General features: G+C 41.6%; 1 long non-coding RNA gene and 1 pseudogene across 1 annotated transcript in view; one reads left to right on the top strand and one right to left on the bottom strand.

Moving 5' to 3' along the window:
* The window catches only part of LOC123619560 (uncharacterized), a 70681-nt gene extending 50609 nt beyond the window's left edge, over positions 1–20072 (top strand). The window contains exon 3 of the long non-coding RNA XR_006728202.2: positions 19780–20072. This is a non-coding gene — a long non-coding RNA (uncharacterized LOC123619560). The remainder of the gene's footprint in view (positions 1–19779) is intronic.
* Positions 17753–17869, bottom strand: LOC123619649 (U6atac minor spliceosomal RNA; annotated as a pseudogene).
* Positions 20073–20712: the final 640 nt, after the last annotated feature.

The following is a 20712-nucleotide window of genomic DNA, read 5'->3' as shown; positions in this document are numbered from 1 at the left end:
GTTAAAAACTGTGAGCCTTCGCCCAGCAACAGCAGCGACCAATCAGGCAAAAGCCAGATGCTTCGCCAAATGGATGTGTCTCTCCCACTCCCTGCCTCTCCATTTCCTTTCTTCCTAAGGCAGTAGGCAGTTCCTTATTGTTTCTGCCTTTTAAAATCCTTCCCATCCTTCAAGTCCTAGTTCAAGTGCCCCTCGTCCCTCCTCCACGAAACCCCTCCCTCATTGCAGCCTAGTTGAAAGCTTCAGTGTCAAGGTAGGCATTGTCTTTATCCCCTACAAGGTCCCTTGGGGCAGAAGCCTTGACAACTGAACCCAATTCTGTCTCCCCCAAAGCCCTGTCCCTAGTAGAACCTTAACACACAAGTACTGTCGGGGGAGTGAAAGGGCCGCCCCTGGTTTGTGAGGTGACACTATGTCCATGCATGGGTGAGCTGGTGATGCTTAGGAGACTGATTAGCACACGGTTGCTCCTTGACGTTGTTCTAGTGGGTCTATTTCCCATCCAAGTCAGCACTCTCTTGTTTTCTATTTTGGGTCCAAATTCACCAGAATGATTAAACAAAGGGGAAATGATCAAAAAAACCACAGCCAAGCCTGATGGGGTGGAGGAAAAGTCAAAAATAAAGCATGTGGGGTTGGGTTGAGGGGAGGGTGATAAAAACACAGTCAACAAGTGAGAGTCCCAGGGACGGGGCAGCCCAGACTCAAACTGGAGCAAACGATGGATGCAAAACAGGACCATATGGCAGAGGCTTTGGGAAAGAGCTTTATGAGAAGGGGGGCTGAAGTCCAGACAACTTCACCCTGGGAACCGGTCAACTCTCCTGACTTGTAAGAGAGGGAAGCCAAAATTGCTCCAGGATTTTTTTTTTCTGGAAAGAAGCATGAACAGAAATTCCAGCTGAAGGGACTGTTTCCCCCTCCCTTCCGCCGCTGCTTGGGCTGGGTGCTCAGTTCCACTCCCTGGGGAAGAGGATCCCCGCGTGCATTCCATTCCCAGGGCTGCTGGGAGAGAGGGTCGCTTCTCCCGTGCTCCTGTCCTTGGTGGAGGAGGCTGACCTTGGACACTCCCCATGGCAGAGAGTCTAGGTCCCTGGTGGGTCACAAGAGTGTCACAGAGGGATATGCCTCCGAGTGGAAGCGGCCTGGAAGGAGCAGGAACCTGCAGTATCCAAGGGGGATTCTAGAGCCTAAAGTGGCTGAGGGCGGGTGCTGAGGGAAGAAGAAAGAAGGAGGCTTGGCTGCATCTGGAACTTCTGCTGATTTGAGCTTTTTTACCAGCCCTTTTGATCAGAGGCCCAAAGCTCTTGCTTCGGCACAATGGTCCCCATACCCTTTCCTCCAGAGATGGCAGAGCTGGCTGTATGGCTGTAGCCACGCACCACTTGAAACGTGGCTGGTCCAAGTGGAGATGTGCTGTAGGTGGAGGTGTTAAATACACCCTGAACACTGAAGTCTTTGTATGGAAAGAGAACATAAACTATCTCATTAAGAATGTTCATATTGGATTCCACATATAAGTGATATGAAAATGGGAGAATTTTAAATAAATGCCGTACTTTTTAAAAAAGTTTTTTTAATTTTATTTTTTATTGAAGTGTAGTTAATTTACAATGTTAGTTTCAAGTGTACAAAGAGATTCGGTTATACATATACATACATCTATACATTTCAGATTTTTTCCATTATACGTTATTATAAGAAACTGAATATATTTCCCCATGTTATACAGTAGGTTCTTGTTGTTTATCTATTTTATATATAATAATGTGTATCTGTTAATCTCAGATTCCTAATTTATCCTTCCCCCACCCTTTCCCCTTTGGTAACCATAGTTGGTTTTCTACGTCTGTGAGTCTATTTTTGGTTTGTAAATAAAATTGGTTTTCTTAGATTCTACATATAAATGATACCATATGATATTTGTCTTTTTCTACCTGACTTACTTCATTTAGTATGATCATCTCTTAAGTCCATCCATGTTGCTGCAAATGGTATTATTTCATTCTTTTTATGGCTGAGTAGTATTCCATTGTATATACACAGCACATCTTTTTTTAAATTGAAGAACAGTCAGTTAACATGTGTCCATTTCTGGTGTGCAGCACAATGTTCCATCATGCATATACATACATATATTTGTTTTCATATTCTTTTTCATTAGAGGTTATTACAGATATTGAATATAGTTCCCTGTATAGTACATCTTCTTTATCTAATCATTTGTCAATGGACATTTGGGTTGTCTCTATGTCTTGGCTATTGTAAATAGTGCTGCTGTGAACATTGGGGTGCATGTGTATTTTTGAATTATAGTTTTCTCTGGTTATATGCCCAGGAGTAGGATTGCTAGATCATATGGTAAGTCTACTTTTAGTTTTTTAATGAACCTACATACTGTCCATGGTGGCTGCACCAATTACATTCCCACCAACAGTGTAGGAGGGTTCCTTTTTCTTTACACACTCTCCAACATTTGTTATTTGTAGACTTTTTAATCATGGCCATTCTGACCAGTGTGAGGTGATACCTCATTGTAGTTTTGACTTACATTTCTCTAATAATTAGCAATACTGAGCATCTTTTCATGTGCCTGTTGGCCATCTGGATGTCTTCTTTGGAGAAATGTCTTAAATTCAGTACTTTAAAAGGGTTCTTTACAGATTTAAATTTACGGTATCTGATTTGGAATATAAGAATGTATTGTATAGACTTTGATTTGGGGAGTTTACATATATGAAAATCCTTAACAAAAAGGAACATCTTTTCTCTTCACTTTCTTTCTACGCCTCCATTTTCTTCTTCTTCTTCAAATCCAGTTATTCTGCTTCCTTTCCTGTTTTTCTCTTTTCTTTCTGGGGCCTCCATTCTCTGGCTAGAGCTGAAGGCAACCTCAGTGGATGAAAGGTTGAGAGGGAGAAAACTGCCTTGATTCATGTCTCTTCTGTTGTCCAACAATGCCCTGGTGCCATCTCAGGACTAGGAGAAGGCTGCCACTTTGGTTGTGCATTAGGTTCAGGTAATACAGGACAATGTTAGGACAATCCAGTTGTAAAATCATGAGCTTCTGAGCTGGGAAGTTCCTTAGAGATTGTCTGGTCCAATCCCATCGCTTTATAAATAAGGACATAAAAACCCAGAGAGGGCAAAAAACTAAAAATAGACTTACCATATAATCCAGTAATGACTCCTGGTCATATATCCAGAGGGAATTCAAATTCAAAAACCTACATGCACCACAGTGTTCACAGCAGCACTATATACAATAGCCAAGACACGGAGATAACTCTAAATGTCCATCGACAGATGACTAGATAAAGAAGCTGTGGTATATTTATACAACAGAATACTACTCAGCCATTAAAAGGAATAAAATAATGCCATTTGCAGCAACATAGATCGATCTGGAGATCGTCACTCTAAATGAAGTAAGCCAAAAAGAGAAAGAAAAATATCATATGATATCACTCATATGTGGAATCTAAAAAAGAAAAGAGAAGAAAAGAAAAAAGAAGACACTAATGAGCTTATCTACAAAACAGATTCAGACATAGTAAACAAACTTATAGTTACAGGGAGAAAGGGGGCAAGAAGGGATAAACTGGGAGTTCAAGATGTGCAAATACTAACTACTATATATAAAATAGATAAAAAACAAATTTCTTGTGTATAGCACAGGGAACTGTATTCAATATCTTGTAGTAATCTATAATGAAAAAGAATGTGAGAACAATTATATGTATGTATATGTATGACTGAAATATTATGCTGTACATCAGAAATTGACACATTATAACTGACTAAACTTCAATAAAAACAAACAAACAAACAAACAAAAAACCCAGAGACACGAGATGACAACCAAAACCTGGGACTCCTGACCTCTGCTTGGTCTATAATACACAGTGGCTGGCCCACATATTTTTCCAATTTTTTCTTAAAAACAAAAGCAGTTAAAACTCAACTACATTAAACCAAACCAGACTTTTAGATTTTATTTTTCAACCCCTAAGCCTTTTAGACAGATCTCAGTAAAAATTTTTGGTCTTGATGCATGGGAGAAAAGAGACGTTCTGTAAGTTCCTTTTGAATGAGGAATGACTCCGTTCTAGAAATATTTTAAAATATTGTATCATGTTTTAAATCCTAGTTATAAATTAAATGACTGAAAATTGCCTAGCTATCACAATTTATTTTGTTTTTGAGGGAGGTAGGTAATTTATCTATTTATTTTCAGTGGTGGTACAGGGGATTGAACCCAGGACCTTGTACGTGCTAGGCACACACTCTACCACTGAGCTATACCCTCCCCAATCACAATTTATTTTGTGACTTTGCTTTTTAGAAAAATGAATGTTGGTGAAAAGCTACTAACTAAAGTAAAGCAAGAGTTTTCATCTCATTTTGAAAGCTACTAACCAAAGCATATCAAGGTATTTTACATATTAAACATTCATCTGATAGGGAAAGTAACCTTTAACAAAACAGCATGCAAAATAGCTAAATTTAGTGGAGTTTGCATAAAAGTATCTGTTTTTCCTAGCGATTAGATAATAGTGTACTTAGTGGTTGAATGTTAAAGCTGTAGAGAAAAATCCTTGCTCTGACACTTAGAAGCTTTTTGAGCTTGGACAAGTGGTTTAACCTTTCTGGGTCTGTTTCTTCATCTTATAAAATGGGGTTACTAATAGTACCTACCTCAGAGAGTAACTGTAAGGATTAAAAGAGAATCTATATGAAGCTTATAGTATTGGACTTGACACATAGTAAGCATTTAATAATAATATTTTATTATCATTATTTTTTTATTGAAGTATAGCTGATTTACAATGTGTTAGTTTCTGGTATACAGCACAGTGATTCAGTTTTATATATATATTTTTTTCATATATTTTTTCATTATAGGTTATTACAAGTTATTGAATATAGTTCCCTGGGCTATACAGTAGGACCTTATTGTTCATCTATTCTAGATATAGTAGTTTGTATCTAAATCACTACTTATTTATTACATATTACTATTATGAGATAATGTGAGCTTTACAAATTAAGTGCTGTGCAGATGAAATTTTTAAAAACTACACTGATATTTTGAAAATATTTTAATTATTAAAAAGACCTCAGACTCTTTAAAGGAAGTTTTGAAAATAAAAATTTGGGAAAAAATAAAGATCAGCTCATAGTGTCACCATTCAAATGCAACAACTGACCCTTCCTTTAGTTTATTTCTGCTCATCTTTTTTGTAGACATGGTGTAGTTTTACCTTGTATATATCATTTTAAAACTGGGCCTTTGTCTTTGGCATTATTTCATTATCTTCATATTGTTTGTTAGAACAAAGGTATAGCCCACTGGCAGCAAGCCTGTGAGACCTCATGTGTGTCCGTGTGCCCTTCTCCTGTCGAGTGTCCCTCCCCTTCTTGCAATTTATCTTACCTTACTGTATGTTTATGAGTCTCTGTAATTTGTCTAATATTCTTTATGGAATTAGCAGAGTAGAAATCAATGACTCTCAATCCTGATTGCCCATTAAAAGCACCTGCAGGCTTTGAAAACAATACTAGTATTCCAGCAACATCCCAATTTAATAAAAACTTCTAGGGATGGGGTGGGGCATCAGTATTTTTCAAAAAAGCCCAAATGTTTATTTATGTAAATAAACAAATAAATAGAGAATTATAATAATCTGTACTGTATATCACTATTGCATATCTTTCCTAAACACATACTTTAAAAAAACCTCAAAAAACCCCTGAACTTTTGTGGTATTATTATCAAAAATGCGTAAGCTGAATGTAATCATTGGGAAACATCTGACAAAACCAAAGAGAGGCATAGTCTACAAGATACCTGGCCTGTGTTCTTCAAAAATGTCAATATCTTGAAAAGCAAAGAAAAAATTTAAAACTATTCCAGAGTAAAAGAAAGTAAAGACAGGCCAACCAAATGTAAAATGGGATGTGGGATTTTGTTCTGCTATAAAGAGGCTGTTGAGACAATTTGACAAATCTGAATAAAGTTTGAAGATTTTGTATATCACATCACCATCAATAAAGTATTTAGGGATAAAAAGAGCTCATGTCTGTAGTCTACTTTCTAATGATTCAAAAACATATTATGTATGACGTGTGTGTATGTACGTGTGCATGTATGTGTGTACGTCTGTGTGTAGAGAGAGAGAAAATGATAAAAAAAATGCAGTAAATTGTAAATATCTGGGGTGAGGATACAGTACAATTCTTGTGTTATTCTTGCAAACTTTTGTAAGTCTGAAATTATATTAATATACAGTTAAAAAAAAAAACCTAAACCTTTACAAAGTCCTAAAGATGGGGTAAAGTAGGGACAGAACTTTAAAATGCAAAATAAATCTTTTTTTTCTTTAAAAAATAATCCATAGCTATATGGAGAGAGGTTTTACTTAAGAAGAGAGAGATCTCAGAATACAGGTGAGGGAGGTCTGGGCTTCCGTTCAAGGATCTGCTGATTTAAGGATCCAACAAGTATGCTGGCAGAGTACCTCCAATAGAGGGCGGTGCAACATTATGAAGACTAAATCACATCACATGGGTTTGGGGCGACATTACTTATAGTGGATTCTAAAGTGTTAACAAATAGAACAGAGGCACTGAGAATCTTAGAGCTGAATTCCATCTGCATTCCATTTTACAGATGTGCAAACTGAGACTCAAAAAGGGGAAAAAATCCTTGCCTAAAATCATAGCCACCAGCAGCACAACTGCCTTGCAAATAATAACCCCAGCTATGATTTATGGAAGGCTTACTATATGCCAGGCACTGTCTGTACTAAGCACTTTGTATACATTTCCTATTTAATCACACCTCCACCCTCCACATTTCCCCCCCACCCCCTAGTTATATAGCTGAGGCTCAGAGAAGTCAGTAACTTACCTGATGTCACTAATAAATGAGATTCTGGCTGCACTCAAGAGCTAACATGCCATTCTGTCCTGCATGTTTGCTGGTGTACCTGTCTTACCCTTGAAGAATCAGTCACCTTATAGGGGAAGTCAGAACACAGCCATCAAAAGAGAAATTTATCTCAGCGTCTACTGAGTGATACACACATACACAAGGAATCAGAGCTCAAGTGAAGGAAGATTCCTAGGACTGAAGATAGCAGAAAAGGAAGATGTCATTGAAATGGTGGGGTGTGAGTGGCATGCGAAAATGGGTAGGTTTCAGGGAGGGTGGAAGTTGGTGTAGCTCACCGGTAGAGCACATGCTTAGCATGCATGAGGTTCTGGGTTCAATCCCCAGTACCTCCATTAAAAAAAAAAAAAAAGAAAATGGGCAGGTTCAGACATGGTGAAGAGAAAGCAGAGAATAGAGAGTAGAGGTGGAGAGAAAATAGGGGAAAGAAAGCACAGGTCTTGTGGGGAGGCAATGAGTCTAAAACCTGACTCCTGTCTCTGCTACCCTAAGTCCCCTCTAATGGATCCATCATTAGATGGATAGATGGATCATGTTTGCTCTGCTTCCAGAGACATCAGTGATCCCTCCAATTCTCTCCATCTGCTCTGCCAACCCCCTCACTTCTCACCTTTACTCTTCAAAAGCTTCTGAAGGGGGAAGGTATAGCTCAGTGGTAGAGCGCATTCCTAGCATGGGCAAGGTCCTGGGTTCAGTCCCCAGTATTCCCATTAAATAAATAAACCTAATTACCTCCCCCACAAAAGAGAACAACAAAAAACACTAAAAGGTTAAAAGAAAAAGCCTCTGAACTGGTCCCCTTGCTTCTTTTCTTGCACTCTCCAGACTCCAACCAGTCATCTTTTAAAACCTGTGTTAATCATGTTACGCCCCTATGAACATCTTCTAACAGTTTCCCATGCACTTTGGAAGAAAATCCAAGCTCCTCACCAGGCTCTGCTTGAGCTGGTCCCTGCCTCCCTCCCGGACCTCTTCTCCCACCAGCCTCTCCCTTGCCTGCATCACTTCAGCCATCCTGGCCTTCGGTCCACCCCCAGCACGTGTCAAGCCACCTTAGGGCCTTTGCACTTGCTCTCCCTTTGGCCTGGAACACTCTTCTCAGGTCTCTGCCTGGCTGCCCCCTTCTTCTCACTCAGGCCTGCCCTAAATGTGGCCCCACAGACAGGCCTTCCTGACACAGGGTCTAAGTATTCCCTCTGCCTTTCCATCATCGCTTTTTTGGTGCTACTGTATGTGCTTTTGTTACCGTAGCACAATAGCCAGGTTATCCTTGTTGTTATCTGAAATAGTCTTGTTAACTCCTTTGCTTGTTTATCGTCCAACTTTCCCCTCTAGGATGTATTCTTCTTGGGGACTGGAACTTGTCTTGTCATCATAGCAGCGCTCAGAGCTGCGAGTGCCTGGCACGCAGTAGGGATGTAATACATGGTTACTGAATGAACAAATGAATGGTCTGAGTTGATTGGAGGAGAGAATTCTGGTGCAACAAAGCAGAGTGGGGTGGGGAGGTAGGTTAGAAAGGATCAGGACAGGATGAAGGAGGGCCTCAAAGGGTAGGTTCACCCCTGCCAAATGCGTTCTGTAGGCAGTAGGGAGCCACTGAAGGTTTTTGATTTCCTGAAAGCAAGGCTTGTTTATTTAGTTTCCAGGTAGTGTGTAAGATGGATTGGAGAGGAGAGCCTGGAGAGGGACCGTTAGGGGACTAGTGGAAACCCAGGCAAATGCAGAGTCATTTTTTTTTAAACTAAATAAATTGACCATATGAGAAAAATAACTTCCGCAACTCATCCTTATACAGAACTGACTCTGCTTTTGTCTGAGTGTCTCAGCTGACCCGGCCGGAATGTCCCCTGGTGGAGTGAGGGCTGAAAGAAAACTAGAAACGGAATCAGATGGACAGAGGTTTCAACTTATCCTGAGTCTGCAGTGATGGTTCATGGGTAATGTTTGAGTCGGTCTTTAAGGGTTTAAAGTCAGGTCATAGGATTTAAGAATTTAAACGTCTTAGCCCTAAAAGGGAACCAGTCCACATCTTGTCATTTCTATAGAAAAGGAAACATGAAATGAGAGAAGGGAAGGGACCTGCTCAGGGCCAGGAGGCCAGGAGGCTAGGAGAGCTGCTTTCTTTTCCAAAGACACTTCATGTCTCTGTGTTAGGTTTCTTCACCTAGAAAATGCAGAGAAACAGTCTTCTTTATAAGATCAAAGAAACACAGTGAGAGGGTCTTGCAAACTTTGAGACAAGAGGCTCACGTGATATTTTATTACCTGGCCCTACCTGCCAGCTTGGCTTTAGCTCAGGCTCAGATTCATTCTTTCCACAAATTTTTGGTTAGTTTTATTTAGCCTACGAATGCAGGTCCTGTTCTCAGCACAGGAGACACCGCAGTGAACACAGCCCCGACAAGCCAGGGTCCTCCCGGTGCTTACATTCCGGTAAGCTGTGTGTGGGGGTGTGTTTGCTCTGCGGTGATAAGTGCTGTAGAGAAAAGCAAAGCAGGAAAGGGAATGGGGAGTGGCCAGAGGAGGGACAGAACCTGGAATCACACATTGGTGGGGAGGGTGTCAAAGAGGGCCTCTCCCAGAAAGTGACCCAGATTCTAGACTGCACCTGGCACAGTGAAGGGGAACTTTCACAATTAAAATTTTGAAAATTTTTGAATGAAATATATTTGTTCTTGAGCAGCAGAGCCTTGAGGGGGAGACTGATTTGCTAGGGTCTGCGGTCCATCGACCCTGGCTTGGAGCGCAGGCTGTAGAAATGAAACTCTGTCATCGGCATTCTTTTAGACAGTTAGATACAACTTTCTGCTTCCTTCTCACAAAGCAAACCCAAAAAAGCCTTCAAAAGTTAGCATAAATGATTTGCATGAAGACTTATCCTCAGATCTTTGAGTAGTTAGGGAAGGAGGCAGGAACCCACACGGCAGCCCTCCTGGGTCCTAAATGCAGCGCTAGGCTCCTACACACCCATCTCATTTCATCCTCAAAGCAGCCCTGTGAGGGAGATATTATCACTTCCATTTTGCAGATGAGGAAACTGAGGTTCAGGCTTGCCCAATGTCAGCCTGGCTGAGAAGTGACAGACCAGAGATTTAAACCCAGATCGGCCTGGCTTCATATCCTGTGCTCTCTGTGAGGTCACAGCCCTTTCCCTGGACGAGGAGCTGGAGTGGTTTTGAAAGCACTATGGAAACCTTTCCTAGAAGGGATCCAGGAATTACACAGTCCGACTCCATTTTTCAGATCAAATGAATTAACAACCAGAACATGCGTTTAAACACCTGGTTGCCATGAATGGATGTTGGTTTCCTGTCTTTGCAGATCAGAAACCAGTGGTTTAGAGAGAAGTTGCTTCCCTGAGGTTTAGAGAGCAGGTCAGCAGCAAGCTTGTATTCGTAAGCAGCCTGGGACTTCTACATCTTTGCACTGCCCACTGAGGCCCTTAAGGCTTAGCTGTCAATCAAGGGCTGTGGTGTCAATGACAAAGAGAAAGAGGAAGAACTGTCAGGCCTACAGAGCAGTGATCTTTGAAGACTTCTATCAAAATGACTCCTGCAGGGGAATGGCTGGGATGGGTGGAGGTCTGGGGTTAGTAACAGCAGGTCTGAGCCAGTGGGCAGAAGATGCTCGGTTGATACTGAAGTGGTGCCGCTCTCATCTGCTGCATAGACTGGCACCTGTCACGTTGGATTTGCTCTTCAAAGTGCTTTGCTTTGAGAGGTAGGGTGGAGGTGGGCACTGCCAGCAGACTGTGGGCTGGGTGTCCTGGCTCCCCATTCCCGCTCACGGAGTGAATCTAAATAGCAATAATAATAGCAATAGCTAACATTTAATGAGTCTGCATCTCAGGGGCTGGGCTGGGGAGCTGGTGTGTGTGTGTGTGAGAGAGAGAGAGAGAGAGGGAGAGAGAGGGAGAGTGAGGAGAGAGACTCCTACTGAGAGGAATGTGGGCTAAGCTTGGGGGGTGGGGAGTCTAAATCAGGAGGAGGTGGGCTCACATGTCATCTTCCCAGGACCCAATCAGGTCACTTGATTTTTCTTCTCAGTTCACAGATGAGAAGGCAAAGCCTCAGGGAACTTCAGGGTCACATAGACAGTGAAGATTAGAACTCCAGTCTAAGCTCCATTTCCCCAACTTATGTTGGGTGTGTGCGGGTGTATGTGTGTGTGGGGCTTAACTCTTTCTTCTTTTTGAATGAGAAAATGCCCTCGGGGTCAGGATTTAGGGAGGGGGCAGGGTGGGGGGAGATGGGGAGGGAGGGAGGGCTCTGGCAATTTCCGTTTCTAGGAGTAAAGGCTCCATACTTTTGGAGCTGTCTCTCTTTGTTTGGGAAATTCACCAGGATGAGCCTTTATACAAACATGAGGCAAGTCTCCGCCCATTGTCCTTGGGGAGGAGGGTGGGGTCACCCCAATCTCTCCACAGATGGAGAGGAGTGCATTGAGTTCTCTTTAATGATGTGAATCTGCATCTTTTTAACTGCCCTTTACCCTTTGGGAGCTGGGGAGAAATAGTCTTCCTGAAGAGAGATTCCAACTGGACATTAGGTGCCTCCCTGGGAGGTTTTTGAAGATTGAGTAATGGAGACTAGGAAGGTACCGTGACTGCTCCGAACCACCCAGACACCCCTTCATTCATTCGCTCGAGCTCTGCTAGGCTTTGGGGAGTTACTGGTGAGTTGCCCCCAGCTGAAATTTGGGAGAGTTAAAAGGGCTGCAAAGCAGCCCCCAAAAGGGCAGCTGAGATTGGAGCTGACTTTGGGACCCGTGAAGCCCTCCTGGGATCTTGACGTCGGGGTGGTGGGAGAATGCAGAGGTCTGGGTCAACGTCAATATTTGGATATTTTACAACGAAGGAGATCAAATGGGTGAGAAGATAAATCTACAGTCAGAGTCGGGAATCAGGGAAATGGCAGCTTGGAGATGTGTTCAGTTAGTAGAGATTATTTTTTAATTTGAATTTAAATGCCTTTAGGTGGGGGTTGCAATCCCAGCTTCCTGGGTTCTCACCACTCCTTCCTGGCCCCATCTGATTCATGTATTTACACTACTGGCCGGCCGTCTGCCCAGTCCTGTGGCTAACGGAGTTTTCTACCCTAACAGAAGATGTCTCCAAGCTGAGAGTCTATTTAGTCAAGTATAAATGAACCAAAGCAGATTTGCAGCATCTCGTGTGGTGTTAAAACTTTGAATATTTCTCTGATTCTCACTGCATTGGGATAATAATGGTGATTTTTTTAAATGATTTTTTAAAATCTTAACGTTTAAAAGAAAAATTGAAGTATAGTCAGTTTACAGTGTTGTGTCAATTTCTGGTGTTCAGCATAAGGTTTCAGTCATATTCTTTTTCATTATGGATTACTACAAGATATTGAATTTAGTTCCCTGTGCTATACAGTATAAACTTGTTGTTTATCTATTTTATGTATAGTAGTTAGTATCTGCAAATCTTGAACTCCCAATTTATCCCTTCCCACCCCCTTCCCTCCCTGGTAACCATAAGTTTGTTTTCTATGTCTGTGAGTCACTTTTCTGTTTTGTAAATAAGTTCATTTGTGTCTTTTTAAAATATTCCACATATGAGTGATATCATATGGTATTTGTCTTTCTCTTTCTGGCTTACTTCACTTAGAATGATGATCTCCAGGTCCATCCATGTTGATGCAAATGCATTATTTTATTCTCTTTTATTGCTGAGTAGTATTCCATTGTATACATATACCACAACTTCTTTATGCAGTCATCTGTCAATGGACATTTAGGTTGTTTCCATGTCTTGGCTAGTAATGATGATTTACTAGTGATCTTTATTGATGACAATAATTATTGGTGATACATAATGGTGAATAAGCTGACCTTCATTTCCATTCATTCCACATGTTTCTTGAGACCTGCTATGTGTCAGCGATTTTCTAGGTCTTGGGAATACAGCAGTGAAGAAATCAGAAAAAAATGGAACTTGAATTCCAGTGTGGGTGGAGGGAGGCAGACAAAAGAGGAGATACATGATGGAAATAGACAGTGTATTAGATGGTGATCAGTACTAAGGAGAAAAAGTGGGAAACAAAGTAAGAAGTATTGGAGGAGGAGGCATTAGATAGGGTGGCCATCACAGGCTTCACTGAGAAAATGAATATTTAGTAAAGACCTCAATTAAGTGAGGGAGCTGTCCACCTGGGACAAAAACATTCTCAGCAGAGAAAGTAGCAAGTGCAAAGGCCCTGAGGTGGGACCAGGCCTGGTGTGTTAGAGGAGCCCTCTCAACATACTGTTCGAAGCTCTTTTACTTCTAGGAGGGGGGTTCTGTTATTGTTCCTATTTACAGATGGGCAGACTGTTGCCAGAGAGTCTAAGAAACTTGCTGCATGTTAAATCAGAGGCAGAACCAGGCTTCTCACCAAACCAGTCTAACTCCAGAGCTTATGCTTTTAAATATGAAGCTATGTTAAAGAAAGATTTATTTCGTTGGCCTGGGTAGACCCAGGTACCAAAGATTTACACCTCCAGCTATTAGCAGCCTTCCAAGGCCCTGGAGGAAAACCCTGGGCGTGGTGGTAAGGGAGAGAGTGACTCAGACCTTGGCTGGCTTCCTGCTGAGTCACTGCTGATGGGCCGTGAAGGGAGGCGAGTGGTACTCAGGCCTCACCTCCTCATGCTGGCAGGTTCCTGCCTTTTGAGGGGAGATGCCTGGCTGCAGGCCCTAACCACACGCTCTTGGTGAACGAATTTGTCTGACTTTCCTAAGAGCTCCATGGTGGAATTGTGGGTGGGCTCCATTTCCTTGTGCGGCCCCACAGCCCTGGAGGCTGACTTTCTGCCCACCTTGGCCCTGCCTTCTTCGACATGTCCTGGACGGATACTCTCCATCCCTTGTCAGGCTGGCTTCCTTCATCTTGGGGGAACTCTTCGAGAACAGCTGTGTCCTGGCCACACCACTGCAAAGAACGAGAAGCAGAGGGTAGCCACGCACATTGCCCTGGGCTTCGAGAGGCTCGCCGTCTTGACATATTCATTGAGGAATACAGCAAGGAAGCGATGCCTAAGTACAATAATGTGTACATCAAGTTTGTTAAGATTTCAAAACAGGGACTGATGGCTGAGGACAGCTGGCCGGTATTGGGCACTTACTGTGTGCCAGGCAGGATTCTGTGCATTTCACGTGGTTTATCTCATTTTCAAATTCTCATAACACCTGATGACGGAGTAGCTTTCCATTTTACAGAAAAGGAAACAGACTCAGAGAAGTCACACCTAGCATCAGAAAGTGCAGACTGGATTTAGGAAGGAGCTGGAGCAAAAGGACGGAGGAGGAGCAGAGTGAGAGGCAAAGCTGGAGAGGACAGTGGGATCAGACTGTGAAGGGATTTTTTTCCTTTTTATTGTTTTTTTTTTGTCTTTTTTTCTTTTTATTGTAGTGTTTTTGTCTATTTTATTTTTATTTTTATTGTAGTATAGTCAGTTTACAATGTTGTGTCAACTTCTGGTGTTCACCATAATGTTTCAGTCATGTGTGTGTGTGTATTTATATATATATAAATTTATATATATATTTATATATATATATATATATATATTTATATATATATAAATATATAAATATATTATTTATATATATATAAATATATATATTTATATATTCCGTTTCATATTCTTTTTCATTATAGGTTACTATAAGATATTGAACATAGTTCCTTGTGCTATACAGAAGAAATTTTTTTTTAAACCCATTTTTATATACAGTGGCTAACATTTGCAAATCTCAAACTCCCAAATTTATCCCTTCCCAACACTTTGTCCCCTCTGGTAACCATAAATTTATTTTCTATGTCTGTGAGTCTGTTTCTGTTTTGTAGATAAGTTCATTTGTGTCTTTTTTTTTTTTTAGACTCCACATATGAGTGATATCATATGACATTTTTCTTTCTCTTTCTGGCTTACTTCACTTAGAATGACGATCTTTAGGTCCATCCCTGTTGCCGCAAATAGCATTATTTTATTCTCTTTTATGGCTGAGTAGTATTCCATTCTATAAATATAACTTACTTATCCCACACTGTTAAGTTTGGATTGAGTTCATGGTGATAGGAAATCACTGAAGATGTTCTAGCATGTTTCTCCTTGGTGCCCCAGTGGTATCACTTCTTTGTTGCTTTGGTTTGGGTTCACCTTGGAGCATGAATGGTGGGGACTGAACAAACACAATGGAAAGAACTCAGACTCTCTGCGTAGTGAGATCTCTAAATTGCTCCTTGCTCACTAAGCATCCTCTGTATTTGTTGAACATCTGCTGCAGAATATCTGTTGGTGAGAATCATATGTTCCAGGAAATGTCCTGACAGTTGCTGTCCACAGTTGGCTGGTCCTCTCCACTGGGGCCATGCCCACCTCCCTTGATTCACCTCTTTTCCTGGCCTCCACCTCCTTGCTCCCCAATTCTAATGTGCACATAAGTTGTTTCTGTCTAGCTAGGTTTCTACTTCTTTTACAAAGCTTCTCCTCCCTGTGTTTCTTATGTGATCGGGCCAGGTTGCCTCATGACATCTTCTTGTGTTAGACACCATTAATTACCTACCCAATCTAGTCTTCTTCCTTCCTGGCTTAAGAAATCCCAGTTTTGTTCAGGGTGACCACGTAGCCAGCCCCAGGCAATGGATCATGATACATCTAAGCCAACAGCATCCCCGTTTCCCACTTTCCTAGACTTCCTTGCAGCTAGGGGTACCCATGTGATTCAGTTTTTGCCAATAAGACCTGAGAGGAAGCCTGCTCTAGGGCTTCTGGGAAAGCTTCTGACTTTTTTGACAAAAGGGAACAATTCCAGCTTTCTCCCCCTGACAAGTCCTTCCCACTGCTCCCAGCTTAAACACAGTCATAACGGCGAGAGCTCTCTGTAGCTGGAAGGATGTCAGCTGAGGATTGTCAGTAGCCATCATGTGGAGAAAGCCTGCCTTCTGAGGAGAGAGTACCATCAAACACAGAAAAGCACCAGAACAGGGAGAGAGAGAAAGAGAGGAAAGGTGAAGTCTCGTTTAAATGTCTAGATTCACACCTGAAACCAGCACCACCCCTGGAATTCCAAGTTACATGAACAATACATGCCTTTCTTTTTTCTTTATGCTTATTCAGATGGTTCTGTTATTCGGAACCTAGGCCCAGGTGTCCTATCTTGACGGTGAATATTCAGCAGGGCTCCCAGCCTTCCTCTGTCTGTAACACCCGTGACCTTGACAGGCTGTTAGGATGTGTGTAAGGGCATGTAAGGATATGTAAGTCACATGTCATCCACCTGCCCATCCTCAACCTCAGCACCCCCTCCCGAGCGCGCGCACACACACACACACAGAGTTATCTCCATTTCTACCCTCTGGTCAAAAGCTGGCCCAAGGGAGTGAGGAATGAGGAAACTCAGGGTGTCACCCCATACCAAGGCCACCTCAACTCCACAGCATCCTCAGAATGCCCTTGCTACGCCCTTGTTTGAGAAACAGCGGAGTTAAGAAATGGGAGTCAAAGGAAAGTGGGCTGGGTGGACAGGAGTGAGGTGCATAGAGTCTGTCTGATTTGTGAGGGGCCTTTGAGATCATTCAACTGCTTTCTCACTCATTGTTCATTCGTAAAACACATTCTTTTGCTTTTCTTCTTCCTACTATTATTAACTGAGATGTATTTGACTTACAGTATTGATTTCAGATGTATATGATGATTGATGTTCGTACATATTGTGAAATGATCACCACAGTAAGTCTGGTTTTACATCCATCATCACCCATAGTCACAAATATTTTTTTTTTCTTTTGATGAGAACTTCAAGATTTATTTTATTTACTTATTTTTGGTGGAGAGGGGGAGGTAATTAGGTTTATTTATTTATTTTTTAGTGGAGATTCTGAGGATTGAACCCAAGACCTCATGCATGCTAAGCGGGCACTCTACTGCTGAGCTATACCCTCCCCTGTGATGAGAACTTTTAAGATCTATTCTCTTAGAAACTTTCAAATACACAATAGTACTATTAATTATAGTCAACATGCTGCACAGTCCCTCCCATGACTTATTTATTGTGTGACTAGAATTTTGTACCTTTTGACTTCCTTCATCCATTTCTCGCCCCCCTCCTCCACCGCCTCTGACACCACCAAGCTGTTCTGCACGCCACACATTTCTTCAGTCGAGCACCTACTTGGTGCCAGGCTCTAAATGTTCCCTGCCTTCTCTCCATCAGTGAGGAAATGTGAAGTACCGCCAATGAAACATATAAAAGAAAGAAATGGACTGGCGAAGCCTCCATTGTCTCTCCTTCCCAAAGAGGAAATTGACCTTAAAATAAAACAGATGAAATCCAGATTGGCCATGAGAGAGCCTTTCTATTGAGTGGGATTTGGGATGTTAAGATGAGACATCACATTGGAAGTTAGTAGAATCTCCTTTCCTGGAAACCTTCAGGAATGAAGATCTAAGCCACTGACTCGTCTTTAACAGGCATCTGCGTCGGGTAATGCAATGGCTTCTTCTTTTCAAATTGAAGTTTAGTTGATTTACAATGTTGTGTTAGTTTCTGGTGTACAGTGTAGTGATTCCCCTATACATATACTTTTTCATATACTTTTTCATTATAGATTGTTACAAGATATTGAATGTAGTTCCCTGTGCTAACCAATAGGACCTTGTTGTTTATCTATTTTATGTATAGTAGTTTGTATCTGCTAATCCCAAACTTCTAATTTATCCCACCCCCCTGCCTTTCCTCTTTGGTAACTACCAGTTTGTTTTCTATGTCTGTGAATCTAAACAACATTAGATGGTGGGATGAAATGCCACAAAGCAGGTGGCAATGCCTTAACCGTATGTGTGCTGTCAAGGCTTCTCCCATCCTTGTCCAGGGGAGTGGTAACCTGTCCTTTCACCCAGCGCTGCAAGGGCTTCTGAGTGAAGACACTGAGGTTCGAATCCTGATTGCATTCTTGAAATGGGTAGGTTTTGACAAATCGATAAACCTCCCCGAGTCTCAAGTTTCCTTTGAGTTACTGGGAGTGTTGTCTAAAGATACTGTTATCTACCGTTCGGGGGTCTTACTACATTCTGGTTCTGATCTAAGCACTATATGTGTCTTAACTCATTTAATCTTCACATCAAATGAAGAAGCTGAGACTTGGGAAGGTCAAATTCCCTGCTGGTCAGTTGTAGAGCCTGGCTTTGAACTCAGGGAGCCTGGCTCTGGAGCTTGTATGTGTAACCAGTTCCCTGAGGGCTTGCTCTTACTGGTAAAATGGAGACACAGTCGTTTCAACCACTGGGGAGGACACGGCAGTGGTAAGATGCTCAGGCTCTGGAGTTTCTCTTCTCTGGTTCAAATCCCAGGCTTATTACTCATTAGCTGAGTTGTTATGAGCAAGTCACTTAATTTCTCTGTCCCTGTCTTGATTTCCTCCGCTGTAAGATGGAGCTGATAATAACACTCTTGGGCTTTTTGTGAAAACTGAGGTAGTGAACACAATAAACTTTTGAGTCATACCTGGGACATGGTAAATACTCAATAAATGCTACCTACTCTTATCTTTCAGGTCTCTCTGCTTCCTCCCCCTCTCCCAGTCTGAATTATGTTCCTCCTCAGAGCACCCTGTTGCTGTCCTATCCAGCACTTAGGACGATTTGCAATCATGTGTAAGAGTAACCACCTCACAGGGTTCTTATGATGATGAAATGAGACAGTGTGAGTAAAGCACAGAGCTTCTTGGCGTGCGTTTGACTCTTGGCAAGTGCAAGTGAATATATTATCATTATTATTTACACTGGATCTCTTCCTTGGTTAAAATCACTGATGTTTGGATGTATTGACAATGTCATCAGATCTAAGGCACCCATCAATTGTAAACCACACCATTACTGACGCATTTTTTTTTTTATTGAGGTATAGTCAGTTTACAATGTGTCAATTTCTGGTGTACAGCACAATCCTTCAGTCATACATGAATACGCATATATTCATTTTCATATTCTTTTTCACCATGGGCTACTACAAGATATTGAATATATTTCCCTGTGCTGTACAGTATGAACTTGTTTATCTGTTTTATATACACCAGTCAGTATCTGCAAATCTCCAACTCTCAGTTTGTTCCTTCTCACCCCTGCCCCCCATGGCAACCACAAGTCTGTATTCTATGTCTGTGAGTCTGTTTCTGTTTTATATATAAGTTCATTTGTCTTTTTTTAAATATAGTCCACATATGAGTGATGTCATATGGTATTTTTCTTTCCCTTTCTGGCTTACTTCACTTAGAATGACAATCTCCAGGGCCAACCATGTTGCTGCAAATGGCATTCTTTTATCATTTTTTATGGCTGAGTAGTATTCCATTGTATAAATATACCACAAATTCTTTATCCAGTCATCTGTTGATGGACATTTAGGTTGTTTCCATGTCTTGGCTATTGTAAATAGTGCTGCTCTGAAAACTGGGGTATAGGTGTCTTTTTGCATTAGTGTTCCCTCTGGATATATGCCCAGGAGTGGGAATCCTAGGTCATTTGATAAGTCTATTTTTAAGTCTTTTGGGGAATCTCCATACTGTTTTCCACAATGGCTGTGCCAAACTGCATTCCCACTAATAGTGTAGGAGGGTTCCCTTTTTTCCACATCCTCTCCAGCATTTATTTACTGATGCATTTTTTAAAAACCATGACACAAAGCTTTCCTATCATATAGAATTTTCATTTTATGCATATGGAAAGAGCTCTCTGAATTTAGACATAGATTTTTATCATATGTTAAGCTGCTCTGTTTCTTTGCCTCTTTAGTCCACAATAACTTTTCATTTCAGTGCCAAACCAGCATGGAATCTTTTCTGAAGACATTGTAAGTGGCGATTAAACCAACACCCGTGGTGCTAATTGTGTCCAAAGCTCAAGGGACACAAGGACAAGATGGGGAGCTATGACCAAGTTTGTGCACATGCCATCAGTGGCAACTACATCATGACTATCTCCTGGCCACCAACTATTTGAGATGCCATCGATGACAACACACAACCTTATTTCAGAGATGTAAAAATATTTTTGAAAAACTATCATAAGTTTGATGGAATACAATATTAAAATTTAAATGTCTCTCCTATCAGTTGTTTGATTCCTTATTTGGTTTTCCAAAAGCCACCATGGTTTAAACCAAACCTATTAGGTTTTCCTTCTAAGTAATGGCTTCATCTTCAACATAGAGCTTTAGATTGGTTAAAGCAAAGCTGGCTGCTGTGAAAGATAAACCCTAAAAACACTCTAAAGGTTTATTTCTTATGCATGTAAAGTCCAAATCAGACATTCCTCATTGACGGCAAGGGCTTCACTCCATGTGGTCATTCAGGGATCCGGATACATCGAGGTTTTGTTGGTTTCAACCGGTCATTTCAAGGGTTGCCATGGTCCCATGACATAGAAGGTTTTCTGGGCTAAACCTGGGGGTGGCTTGCACAGCACACTTTTTCTCACATTCCACCTCCAGATCTTGGTCACAGGGCTGCGCCTAACCACAAGGGAGCCTGGGAATCGTCTTCTGGCTGTGTCTTCACGAAGAAGAGGAACTGAGTTTGGTAACTGGGCACCAATTTCTGCTCCAAGCTTTACAGAGAATCCAAGCACTGTGATGGGTGGGCATGCTGGGTAAGTTAATTCATTGCACCCTCACAGCAGCCCCACAAGTGGTTATTATCTTCATTTCACAAGTAAAGAAACTGAGGCTCAAGGAGATGAAATGGCTTGCC

The sequence above is a fragment of the Camelus bactrianus genome, chromosome 10 (genome assembly GCF_048773025.1).
Source record: "Camelus bactrianus isolate YW-2024 breed Bactrian camel chromosome 10, ASM4877302v1, whole genome shotgun sequence".
Classification (NCBI taxonomy): Eukaryota; Metazoa; Chordata; class Mammalia; order Artiodactyla; family Camelidae; genus Camelus; species Camelus bactrianus.
This window is presented reverse-complemented; position numbering and strand designations above follow the sequence as displayed.